This window comes from Lissotriton vulgaris, chromosome 7 (genome assembly GCF_964263255.1).
Source record: "Lissotriton vulgaris chromosome 7, aLisVul1.2, whole genome shotgun sequence".
Lineage (NCBI taxonomy): Eukaryota > Metazoa > Chordata > Amphibia > Caudata > Salamandridae > Lissotriton > Lissotriton vulgaris.
In genome coordinates this window covers 78203447-78217287 of record NC_141695.1, presented here as the reverse complement: position 1 = coordinate 78217287, position 13841 = coordinate 78203447, and the positions used below count along the sequence as shown (strand labels likewise).

The window sequence follows — 13841 nt, the reverse complement described above, 5'->3', positions numbered from 1 at the left end:
AGGTGCTGACGTACCTAAAGTAGGAGTTCATCCAATACTCTACTTGTTCCATGCAAATGATACAGTTTTATTGCTCATACAACTAAAAGCTTAGAAACATTTTTTACCCTTTTTATTATTTTATGAGTAGCCTTGACCTGACGACAAACTTCTCAAAGTCACACGTTGTGAAGTTTGGTCCTCCAAATCAAAAACAATGAAATATGTAGTATAAGGCCACCACAGGTAGACAGCTTCAAGTATCTGGGTTTTATATTAGACTAGGAGCTGAATTGGCATGTACTTATCACACAGAATGTTGTGTCTTTTAACAGAGTGACATTTGGCATTAAAGATTTTCCCTGTCAGCTAAAACGCATTCATATTCATTCGGTCATGGAAATTTACAGGGCCAAGTGCATCCCCCTAGTGAGTTATGGCAGTGGAATATGGGGATATGGACAGGTTTCCCAACTTCAAGTAGCTGAAAATAGATTTTTAGAGGTCCCAAAGAGTGTATCCTATGAATTTGTACATGAGAACTAGGTTTAAACATTCTCACCGACCAGCTACACCTTGGTCCTCTAAAACTGTGGAATTCGAACTGGGTAAAGGAGAATCTTAGTTTAAGCAGACTAATTCTGCAGGACTGTTTAAACTTGAAAAATCCTCCATGACCCGCGGCTGGCGTATGTGGCACGTAATTTGTGGGCCCTAGGGTGGTCAGAACTGTACGATAAGCCATCTTCTTTAACTCATTCTGTGGGTAAAAAGGTTGAAACAGCTTTTAGGCACAAGCTGGCATCAAAACATGGGGACCTTGCAATAACAAAACACTGTATGCAACATGCAATTTTAGTGCAAACTGTCAGTAACCTTATTTAACCTGGAATATGACACACAATCAACGTCGCTTGCTGACTCATTTCAGGTTGAATTTATTCCCCAGTCTTGTCCCTTTTAATTATGGTTGTTTTAGGAATTTAAATCTGCCCCCCCCTGTGATTGTGACAATATACAGATTCACAATAATTTACATGTTATTATTCTTTTTTTGGTCTCAAAACATTTTAATGGTAAAATAGTATCTAGTGACTTAAATGCTGCTCTGTTAAATGACTTTCAATGTCACTGTGACCCAAAAATTATGAGAGACAAGTGAAGCGGCAGTAGTAGGAGGCACTGTTTGCTGACAGTTCCAAACAGCATCACCATTAAGTATGAACTTCATTTCAGAAAACAGCTGCATTACATTCCTAATATTCATTTTTATATATGCTGTTTCCCTGATTCCCCAAATCCTGATATTGAGACATGTTTGTGTTGATTGCATACATTCTTTTGGGTAATGTGGTCAGTGTAGAGGTCTTGAGTACGGATAAAGTGCATGATTCTGGGACACCGATGGGAGAGTGCAGCCATTCCCAATGTAGGGTTCCCATATCATTTCTTACTGTCGGAAATGTTTTAATCATGTACCACTGGTCCTAGAGCTCTCAGGTCTAACGACTTGCAGTACGAGGAAGATGGGTGACTGATGCATAACTGAAATCAGGAGACACAATGAGACACATTCATTATTATTAGCTGGTTCCTTACCCTTCACTCCTCTCCTTTACTTTCTGTAGCTGGAGGGTGATACGCCAGCTGCGGAGTCCTTGCCCAGGTAGATCTACTTCGAGATGTTCTTCTGATTCTCGTCCACCACGATGACCTTGATGCTTTTCCCTTCCATAAGGTCACTCTTCATGAGGCTGTTCAGATCCAGCTCTGTCGCTGGGCATCTTGTGTCCTCCATTTTCTTCACATAGTCGTTCACCTCCTTCTGCTCAGCCTCTGTTAGTTTAAGTTTGTCTCCATCAACTGGTGTCCTCTTCATCTTCCTTTTGTGCTTTTGTTCTATGAAGAACCTCTGAGTCTTGTTTTGTCCAAGAATATTGTTAATGGTCTTTCTTCCCTACATGCTTATTTATTTCTACAATAATTGGTTTATTTATCAAACCAGTTAGGTGGCTTCAAAGCAAGCTATGAAGTTATCACTCAAGTTTTGGGATATCGTATCCAACAAGTTAACTTTAACTGCCTCCACATCTGGAACATGCTGGTGTCCATCATCCTTATAGTCAGTGACAGATAGGAACCCATCACATTCCTTAATCATAAATGGAATTACTCTTTTTTCAATAACATCCTGAGTTGCAGCAGGACGCTCAGTAACGCTGAGCTTGAACGCTTTCTGGATAGCTCCACTCCCTTTGGCGTTCTCCAGGATTTGCAGGATGCCATCTCTCATATTGTTGACATGAGTGAAGAACTTGTTCAACATGTTGTAGTCTTAATTGACATTAGTGACTGACGACTGGCAAGCATCTGCCAATACATTGTTCATGATCTGTTTATGGGTGTCTCGAATCTGAAAAGCGGCTGGGTTCATTGAGTACACCTTTTGTCACTTTCACAACAGCCTGTGCAGCCTTTTCAGTGATGTTAAATCCAGCAGTTATGATTTATATTCCAATACATATGGTTTTGGATATTGCCCATTCTGCCCATTCAAATGCACCTTTTATCATCCTTTTGCTCACCGATATGATGTACGTCAGACCAATTCTGAATTGACTACCCGCCCCACAGCTGAAACCACACACAAGAATCCCAGCAAGGACCTGCAACGCTCCCACAATAAGCACTGAGGCAGAATTTAGGCTTCAAACACAAGGGACAGGCCATAGTCATACCGCACAATATGCGTGTTGGTGGTTATAGGGTTTTGATCAGTTGGCAATGAGATGACAGCCTAATCCTTGGTGATAGCATAATTATTATTATTTTGAAGCTACAGAATTGCCAATGTAATAGATCCAAGACTTAAACAGGCTCTTGCGGGTCTGCATTTGTTTTGTGAAGTTGGGATAATTTTTGTTGTGAGGTTCAATCTTGGCTATGCAGGATATATGGCAGGCATTTATAGTGTTTCACACCACGGATACATAGACACCGATCATTTTCCTAAATTCTTTTAAAAGGTCTATTTCCCTCTGTATGTATACTTCCAGTGCCAGGTTAATTGTAATGTATGCCTGATTGTGGAATGAGACAGCACGGTACACTGGATCAGTCTTCTTTGGTTTCTGCCAGAATGATAGCGCCCCACGCCCCATAATCCCATGCTTTGTTCTGATTGAGGAGGTACATGCGATCCATTGCTCATTTCATAGACGTTATCTGATTCTCCTCTCAGGAGGCGGTCTACTTCCCTCTGGATCATTTGGCCAAGGTCATTCTGTAGCCCTTTGATGTCCTTATGTTCATCTGTGTCTTTTTCATGTAGTGTGAGCTAAAGGGCCCAGCTCTCCTTTAATGGGCATAGAGTCAAAATATTGACTTTTTTATTTTGACTTACATTAATATTGATTCAAAAATATAGAATGGACACAATATCGACTGGACATATTATAGACCACAAAAATATCGACTAGAATAGCATAATTATTGATTCCAAAATATAGAATGGACAAAATATCGAATGGACAGAATATAGACAACAACAATATCGAATTATAGGTAAGTAAGTTAAAATACTTTTTTTTAAAGTGTTTTTTATGTTACTATATGTGTGAAAAGTGTATATTTATTTTATAATATATTTTAATTAATTAATTTTATGGTATTTTATTTTTGCGTAATATAAATCAGTAGCGGGTTGTGGGTTTATAGGGGAATAGGGTGGGTAATTTAATTATGATTAATTAAATATGTTAATTTATTTATTGTTATTTATTTTGAATACATTGTTAATTACTTATGAATTGGTAATTAATTAAAATTTAATTGGTAATTCATTTTAATTATTCGATTAATTGATAATTATGTTAATTATATTAATTTATTTTCTGTAGCGGGTTGTGGGTTTATAGGGGAATAGGGTGGGAAGTAATTTAATTATAATTAATTAAATATGTTAATTTGTTAATTGGTATTAATTTTAAAATATTGTTAATTATTTATTAATTGGTAAATAATTAAAAATACATTGATAATAATTATTATTAATTGGTTAATTGATAATGTGGTTAATTATATCAATTTATTTTCTGTAGCGGGTTGTGAGTTTATCGTGGAATAGGGTGGGAAGTATTTAAAATAAAATGAATTAAATATGCTAATTTATTTATTGGTATTTAATTTGAAATAATTTTTCATTAAGTATTAATTGGTAATTAATTAAAATGTAATTGGTAATTAATTTTAAATAATTGATAAATTGGTAATTAGTTCAAATAAAATTGGTAATTCATAGTTAATTAATTAATATTTGGTGAGTAATCAAAATAAAATTGGTAATTAATTTAAAATTATTGATTAAATGTTAATCATGTTAATTGTATTACTTTATTTTCAGTAGTGGGTTGTGGGTTTATAGGGGAATAGGGTGGGAAGTAATTTAATTATAAATAATTACATTTTTTAATTCATTTATTGGTTATTTTTGTAGAAATTAATTAATTTACTTAACAAAAAATAATAATTATTTAAAAAAAAAATGTAATTGGTATTAATATTTATTACTTCTTATTCATATATGAAGTATATATATGTTCCCTACTGTTGCACTCATTGGAGTGGGAAAAGTAATTTTTATCCCTACGCTATCCAACGCTTTCCCTACTGTTGCACTCTCTGGAGTGGGAATAGTAATTTGAACCCCTACACTATCCAGCGCTTTCCCTACTGTTGCACTCACTGGAGTGGGAATAGTAATTTTTACCCCTACGCTATCCAACATTTTTCCTACTGCTGTACTCACTGGAGTGGTAATAGTAATTTTCACCCGTATGGTATCGAAGGTTTTCCCTACTGTTGCACTCTCTGGAGTGGGAATAGTAATTGTTACCACTACGCTATCAACGTTTTCCCTACTGTTGCACTCATTGGAGTGGGAATAGTAATTTTAACCTCTACGCTATCCAATGCTTTCCCTACTGTTGCACTCACTGGAGTGGGAATAGTAATTGTTACCCTCCTGCTATCCAACGCTTTCCCTAGGGATGTATGACGTTACAACGCATAATTTTACAACACCTACCTTTACAACGCATTTTTTACACTGCAACATCCATTACAACGCATACCATTACAACGCATGCCATTACAACAAATTCTTTGAAACTAACTTTACAACGCATTCCACTACAACGCATACTACATTTACAACGCATACCAATACAAAGCATAATATTACATTGCATGTAAGGTAAGTATTGGATAGTGTAGGGGTAAAAAATACTATTCTAACTCCAGGGGGTGCAACAGTAGGGTAAGTGTTGGATAGTGTAGGGGTAAAAATTACTATTCTAACTCCAGGGGGTGCAACGGTAGGGTAAGTGTTGGATAGTGTAAGGGTACTATGTGTTGTAATGCTATGCATTGTAATGGTATGCGTTGTAATGACTGCGTTGTAATGACATGCGTTGTAATGGATGTTGCGTTGTAAAAGTTTTGTTGTAATGGTAGTGCGTTGTAAAAGTTGCGTTGTAAAGGTTGTTTCCCCTTTCCCTAGTGTTGCACTCTCTGGAGTGGGAATAGTAATTTTAACCCCTACGCTATCGAGCGCTTTTCCTACTGTTGCACTCACTGGAGTGGGAATAGTAATTTTTACCCCTACGCTATTCAAAAGTTTTTACTACTGTTGCACTCACTGGAGTGGGAATAGTAATTTTCACCCCTACGGTATCCAAGGTTTTCCCTACTGTTGCACTCTCTGGAGTGGGAATAGTAATTTTTACCACTACGCTATCAACGTTTTCCCTACTGTTCCACTCATTGGAGTAGGAATAGTAATTTTTACTCTCCCTCTATCCAACGCTTTCCCTACTGTTGCACTCATTGGAGTCCGAAAAGTAATTTTAACCTCTACCCTATTAACCACTTTCCCTACTGTTGCCCTCACTGGAGTGGGAATAGTAATTTTTACCCTACCGCTATCCAACGTTTTCCCTGCTGTTGCACTCACTGGAGTGGGAATAGTAATTTTTATGCCTACGCTATCCAAAGCTTTCCCTACTGTTGCACTCTGTGGAGTGGGAATAGTAATTGTCATCACTACGCTATCCAACGCTTTCCCTACTGTTGCACTCTTTGGAGTGGGAATAGTAATTCATACCCTCCTGCTATCCAACGCTTTCCTTACTGTTGCACTCACTGGAGTGGGAATAGTAATGTTTACTGCTACGCTATCCAATGTTTTTTCTACTGTTGCACTCACTGTGTGGTATTAGTAAATGTAACCCTCTTGCTATCCTATGGTAAATATATTGTATATTTTATTATTAATACTATGTTTATATACGTATATATATGTGTGTATTTTTTTTAATTATATTAATTATCTATTAGTTTTAATGTTATTTATGTATTTTAATATTTTTAAGTTAGTTATATTTATTATTTTATTAATTTTAAATTAATTTTAGCAATTTAAAACATTCGATATTTTGACTATCTATATATTTTTACATCGATATTTTTGATTCGATATATTTGTACTTACCTGTTTGGAGATAGGAGGTCGATATTTTGTCATTCTATAGTTTTTTACTCGATTGCATTCAGAGCTGGGCAGTAGTTAAGCTTTGTCTTGGAGTAATCAAAGATGCAATCACCCTCGGTAAATCAGAAGTCATGTAAATGTCTCTTTTATTCTTCTTATTGTAATTCTGTTGAAAAACATTTAGGGCCCCATTAGGATGGCGGGCGGATTGCCCCCCCAGGCTGGCGGTAGCCACCGCCAGCCTGGCGGGGGAAATCCGCCCGCCATCCTTCCCTGTATTCCCCCCGCCATATTAGAATGGTGGGGGAGACCACTGCGGAGCAAAACACCGCCCGCCACTTTTCCGCCCCGGTCGCCTTGTGGCCAGGGCGGAAAACGAGTAACATGCAGACGGTGTCTGTCAGACACCGCCCGCAAGATTACAATGGGCATTTTTCAATGCCTTTTCGTGGCGGCATTGCCGCCACGGAAAGGCATGCGGTGTTCACTCTGGGGGCCCCCTGTGGGCCCCCAGAGTGAAGGCCAAAGGGGGGTGGCACACGGGGGGTACCTGTGGTACCCCCCTGCATTTACATAATCAAAGTGGTAGGCACCGCGCAGTGCCTGCCGCTTTGATTATGTAAATGCTGCACAGCATTTTTAGTATTGTGGTGGGCGGAGCACAGAGCTCCGCCCGCCACAATACTAAAAATACAGGATGTGCCCGCCACAGTGGCGGGCACATCCTAATGTTGGGTGCGGGACCCCCGCCCTTAGGGCGGGCGGTCCCGATTTCCGATAGGATGGCGGACAGGCAAAGCCCGCCCGCCATCCTAATGGGGCCCTTAGAGTTTCACAAATGGTCTCAAAAAGTTTCTCTCACATCTGTACTTCTAGAAGCTCATCACTTTCTATGTCTGTGATAAGCTTCTTCTCGTTGTCTGCTCTGAGCTGTCTCATGATTTCTACAGGTTGCCCCTGACATGGTGTCAACAAGCTTTTAAAGTTTAAAATAATCTGGACCATCCCTGGGTTTTCTTAAAGAGGTACAACCAAATATTTCCTTTTCAATTCTCATGTTTGTGGGAAAATGGGTGAGAATAACAAACAGCCCTCCACTTTCTTTGACATTGTTAGTGATTTTAACATCTGTGCCTCTTCCACTGAGGTTTGTGGCAATGATAACCTCTCCAGAACCGAACGTTCTCTTTTCAATATTGTGCTCATTACTTCTGGTATGCAGAGCTATATTACCTGAATCAGAAAAAACGTTTAGCTCTATTGATTAATTTGTAAGTTTTTGGCTCTTTTCACATCTTCGCAGACAACTAAAGTCACTTGACCTTTGCCCCACTGATTTGGACCTGTGCACTCTCTCACACTTGCATAAATACTTTTGATCCATGTGTCACGCCCTCCTTCCACCTAAAGAGTTAGTAGCTCAGTCTTCTTGGTGAAATGATGAGTAGGCATGAAATAACTAGACACCCTGCAGTGTTTGTTCAGGAATTCAACCGCTGCTTCATCACCAAGGGTTCCCGAGATGCCGAAAAGGCCTGTGCCTTTAGTTTATCATTGAAAGAAATGGAAATTTGACATGAAATTGGTGACAACGGACAGTGTTGAGATTGCCAGCTGGTGTGTCATCTCCAGAAACTGCTGTAAGCTGTCACCCCAGCATTTTTTCTTCTCAAGCACACCTGTGGCTTTGAATACCACTGGGATGATTGAGTGGTATTCCTGGATGGGCGTGCTGTTCTTCACTCCTCCCATATCAGTAGTTGATCCTATCATGTACTCTCGATCCTCCACCATTATGAGTGCCTAATATGCATTTTCCACCAAGACCTTCAACCTGTTCTGAGTATACTTCACCAGGTAGTATGGCAGGAGAATAACATTTCCATCCTTATTCTCTTTTTTATCTGGTGGTTAAAAGGTATCTGAGTATCTCATTCCTTCCACTAGATCCTTGTTGTTCATCAACTCACAGGCAAGACCATGTTCCTGGAGAAGAGTGCAAATGTTGCCATGCTCAGATGTGGATTTCTTTTCAGCTATGGTGTTATTGTCTACATTAGAGTTTATTTATTGTATATATTTATTTATTTTAAAGGTTTATATAGTGCTGGCTAGACCCGGAGGTTTCAGAGTGCTTTACATCAGTATTCAGACCATAATTGCAGGTTACATTGTCACAAATGTTACATAGTTATAAGAGCCTGGCAACATAGTGACAAGTAAGGTCGAGGAAACAAAAAGGACATAGACATAAGGGAAAAAGCAGGCAAGGGGAGAGATTCAGGGGAGGAGGGGGTAAGAGCAGGGGAAGAAGACAGAGAATGGAGGAGGGAAAAGGAGGGGAGGATGAGAGACACAGCATGGAAAAAGGATGGGGGGTGATGGGGACACAAACGGGTAGACGAGTCAGAGCTGCGTCCAAAGTCCTGTAAGCTGTGATCCCAGGGGAAGTGGTATCATTTCTCCATCTCTGTTGGGGTGCCATACCATACCTGAACTGTGAGTGGCTCCCTAGGCGCTGTGGACTCTCTGAGCGAGTTCGCTGAGACTCCAGACTATAAATATTGGATCTTTCCCCAACAAGGGGTGATGGTGTGCTTAGTCAAAGGGCACAAAAGGACAGGGGGGGTAGGTGGTGTAGTGGGCAAGGGGAAAGATTCAGGTAAGAGGGGATAGGAGCAAAGGAAGTAAGACAAAGAAAGAAAAAGTGCTAAATGTGAACAGATAGCTAGATAGGAGACAGGGAAACAGCAGAGTTACAGAAATCTGATGAGGGGGTGGGCAAAACAGGGAGGTGGGGAGAAAAACTGTGCCCAAAGTCCGGCTGGGTAGGTGACGGTCAGGCAATGATCAAAGGCCAATCTCCTCAATAGCTGAACAGAGCAGCTCCACCAAGCGTCGGACATAGTGCTCGGACTCCGCTGTCAGGATGTTGATCAGTAGTACTCAGAGATTGTCAGATTTGAGGGGGGAGAAACCATGGACCAAATGAATTCCAGATGCCATCTTGAGGCCAGGCACAGTCCTGGTAGGATTATTGGGAAGATATCAGCTGGGGAAAAAATAAATCACAACTGGCAGCCACGTCGCTGTGGAGCCCGCCGCTGCAGTTCTCGCTCCACTTCACCTCTGCCAGGCCAATAGGGACAGTTATGTTGAAGCAGGATAACCCTGTAGGAAGGGAGTTAACGATTTCCTTATGGCTGTGGGCGACTTATCCTCTACAGATTAGGCCAGGCCAAAACCACATCACTAGGGGGCCACGAAGTTGGCGATGGAGTAGCCCTGGTGGTCGGATAATGCTCAAATGGAGGAGCGGGCCAGGGAGGGGGTGAGATAATCAAACCCCAAGGAATGCTCTCAAACTGACATGGGGTTGTGTAACATGAGTGTGTAGTGATAGCGAAATGACCAGTATCCCCAGTATTACCACAACATCTGTGTGCACCCTCCGCAGCATCTCGCAGAACCAGCAGGCTCCAGAGAGGCAAGTCCACATCTCCCCGCAGCAAGCGTGTCACCCAGGGGGGGCCCCAACAGGATTCGGGGCTATCCAGTGGCCACCGACCGGTCACAGCCACCAGGAGCACAGCCAAGCTCACCTTATGTCCAACACAAGTCAGCGCCGGTAGACGTCGGGCGCTCACACAGCGCACGGTGTAACTATCCCATAGCCCATCAGTGCCCGCACCCTCACCGGCGGGCCGGCACGGCATCAGTGGGCTCCTTCCCAAGCACACAGGAACTCCGCATCCGAGCTAGTGCCCGATCGGGCCACCGCTGCCAGCTCCCTCCACATCACCTCGGGCCGAGCACCCCAAACACAGCGCTCGCGGGGGAACGCCGCAGTGGCAGCCACTCCTCATCTGCGCAAAATGGTTGCCTCCGACATACGCTGTACGACGTAGGTCTCAGCAGTGGCAGGCAACAGCAAGGACGGGCCTGAAGCTCAAAGCGCTAGGGAGTTGCAGGAGACTACACTAGGGTGACCAACCGTCTGTAAATTTCACGGACTGTCCGTCATTTTGGTATCTTGTCCGTTGTCCATCATGATTCCTTTTACGGACGCCTTTTGTCCATAATTCTGGGCATTTTAGAAGGCCGTGCTGTTCCCCTGTGAGGAGCCCCAGGAGTTAAATCTTCTCTCAATTGGGGCCAGCTTGCACTTATTTTTTTAACTCTGGGGGAAGCAGCAGCCCCTCCCCTAGCTCGCACAGGGTGTGGACGGCCCATTGTCATTCTGATGAAGGCTGATTATCACATTTACAATGACAATGGGCCGTCTGCCTTATACATAACATCTAAGGGCAAGTGAGTGCATTCAAGCCAGTAGATTGTAGCAGAGGAGCGTCCCCCTATCAGAGTACTGTGGAGAACTTGAGGCCCTGTGTGATGTGCCTATGTTGTTAACGGAGGGGATGGCACCTTCCTTGCTGCCAGTGACAGGGGGCTGTTTTTTCGGCATGCAGCATTCCTTTTCCTTACTACGAGGCACAGAGGGCTGTCTCCTTATGAGATGGTTTCTACAGATTTTTTTCACGATGTAGCAATGATACACCAACTCAACGATGCTCCATAAGTAGTCACCACAAAAGAAAGTTAGGAGTTCGCAACAAGCAATAGTGAAAAAAAGTGTAATGATTTTATTGGAAGATTGTACAGGCTACTTTTCACCAAAGCTTTAAGTCCACTTAATGTTAACGGTGGTAATGTTATAATTTTGGAGTAATAGTGATGAATTCGTTTTTATTAGATACTGGGACACCCAGAACCATGTTATGCTTAAAATATGCACATCTACCAACATATCAGCAGCCCCACATGTGCACGTTACCACCTGGTTTGAGATTCTGGAGGAGCTGATGACATGGAAGAACCCCCCTAAACATGAAGTGCTCTGAAACACTTATTGTTGGGCCCAAACCAAATTCTATCATCATTTGGCAAAATGGGATCTCACCCTAATGCATTTGGTATTCTTAATACATACCCCAAAATAGACTCAGTACTTGGGATCAATTTAAAATGACGAAGTAAGTTGTGATGTCTATATTTGGAGAGGGGTTGAGTCCAGGTTCTTTCATCCATGTCTCCTAAAAACTGGAGTATTCACAGGCCAATATAATTTTGTGTTAAGAACTATGCAACATATCTGTTTGGAGGCTGCCAGAGCATCAGTGAATAGGCATGTGCGACACTCTACAACTCTCATCTCTGAGGGTGAAACATGATAATCTCTCCTACTTGCACTAGTATCCGGTGATGATGAGAAGTATCTCTAACATGTTAGTTTGACATTTAACCGTCTACATGGATGATCACCAATAAACTACAGGCTAGCATTCCAGTTTGTGCTACCTGCGATCCAGTACTCGCTTCTTCAGTTCTTGAAGTTAAAAAGAGCAGAGGAGCTTTTTAGCTTAAAGATTATGAAACATTCTTTCTCATGAAAGCAGATGGATCCCTAATCTTGTATCCTTTCATCTAGGAGTTAAGACTGTTAGTTCTCAGGAATAGTCAACTTCTCCTCTAACTGGATTCATTCCACCAGCTCTGTCGCTTTGTCAGCCTTCTTCTCATACCGAGAGAGAATTTAATTTACAGTAATGTCTTATAAATACATATAGAGGGATATGTTGTGGTGTGATATTGAATTGTGAGGTGTGTTGTCTGATCTAGCATGTGTTTGGATGATGTGTTGGTGCACTGTATGCAAGAAAGCGGCATGGCATAATGTGATGCTCAGGGAATGTGTTGTGGCATTGTTGCTGAGATGGTTCCAGTCTAGCAACTAAAAATCTGTGCGGGTTTAACGTTGGCAGCACATCCAGTTTAGGAGCTCTGTAGATTTTAGTACTTGCTCCGTATGCTGCTCAGGGCTGTTTGATTTTATTTTTAATCCAACAATGACGAGCAGTTTATGCGCAGCTCGCGGCTTCAATCCGATCTCGCAGGCAAACACTGGATTTGGAGCAAATCTGTAGCGTGCCTCCCTGGTTGCAGTGGAGAGTCTCACCTGTGTCAAGGGGCCACAGCACCATCTCATGTGCACCAGTCACCCAGGCAGGACAGTGCAGGTCAGTCTCCGTGCCGAGGCACAGCACTATTGGCAGGCCGGTTGCACATACATTATTATAGCTGTAGAACTGTTCTCTGATGTAGCGTTATTGATGGATGTGGAGTTAGAGTGTGATGTGAAATTGGCTGATGTGGAAATGTTCCTAAAAGCTGATGCTTTACCATCCTTTACCTCATGAAACTCAAAGACAGCAACATCTTCTAGAATGTGTTGCAAGATAGACAAAATATTTCTCTGGTGATCAGTTTTTAAGTTTTTCCATGATTTCCTTGATTGAAGAGTCTTGCGCTGCTTCTGTTACTGGCTCTTCAAATTTATCCAGCAGAAATTCAATCAACTTCACTGAAGAACCCCAGCTGCAGTCCCAGAATTAGAATGTCCAGAGGGGAGAAATGTTTTGATGTTGTTAGTCCCATCATAGCTATTGTACTCCTGCTGCCCAAAGTATGTCACCAGTTTTGAACTCTTGGATCCTTTGGCAAGTGCATAACTTGGCCCAGATTGCTGCCAGCAGTTATTCTAAGTGCCTCATTCCTGTTGCTGCATGGGAAAGAAAAGCGACTTGGACACCACTGTCAAGGGTCACAGAGTGCACCTCATCCACAATGGCTATGTCAAAAGTCTGATCACCCTAAGTTTCGCATTTTTCAAACTTTTTTTTGTTAATTTCATAGTATGACATACATATACAAAATAAAGTGCTTATGGTACTCAATTTTAATTTTGGTTGACATCATTACCACATACATAAACCATTCTAGATTGCATCAGTGTAAAAAAAACACTGATTAAAAATACATAGAACACGAAAAAGCTAAAGGGAGTCGCAATTCTCACAATTTCCTTTTAACATTTCTTTTTTTTAACCAATTCACAGTTTAATATTCTATGGATTTCCAGCATTTCTCACATTTTGTAATAGACCCTGATCTTAAAGCATAGCGTCGCTCAAACTCTGACTTTATGAAGTTTAGCTCTCCAGCCTTGAAAGGTGGTATAGTATCGCTGCGCCAGTTTTGCAGAATGAATAATCTTGCCACTACGGCTGAAATAAATAAACATTCCTCATGCATGTTATCCATTCATATGTTTGAAGAGCACACCAGGACAGGAATAGTTAAAACTTGCCATGTAGTCGCTCTCAGTTATTTCTTATTTTCTTCCCATAAGTGCTCGATCTTTGGGCAATACCAGACAATATGAGAGCAAGTACCTCCTCCCTCCCTAGAACAG

At 41.5% G+C, this 13841-nt stretch overlaps 2 pseudogenes; both read right to left on the bottom strand.

Moving 5' to 3' along the window:
• Positions 1-1574: 1574 nt before the first annotated feature.
• On the bottom strand, positions 1575-2413 carry LOC147700817 (uncharacterized; annotated as a pseudogene).
• A 4-nt stretch (positions 2414-2417) lies between these two features.
• LOC147700816 (uncharacterized) lies at positions 2418-13290 on the bottom strand (annotated as a pseudogene).
• Between the last annotated feature and the right edge of the window lie 551 nt (positions 13291-13841).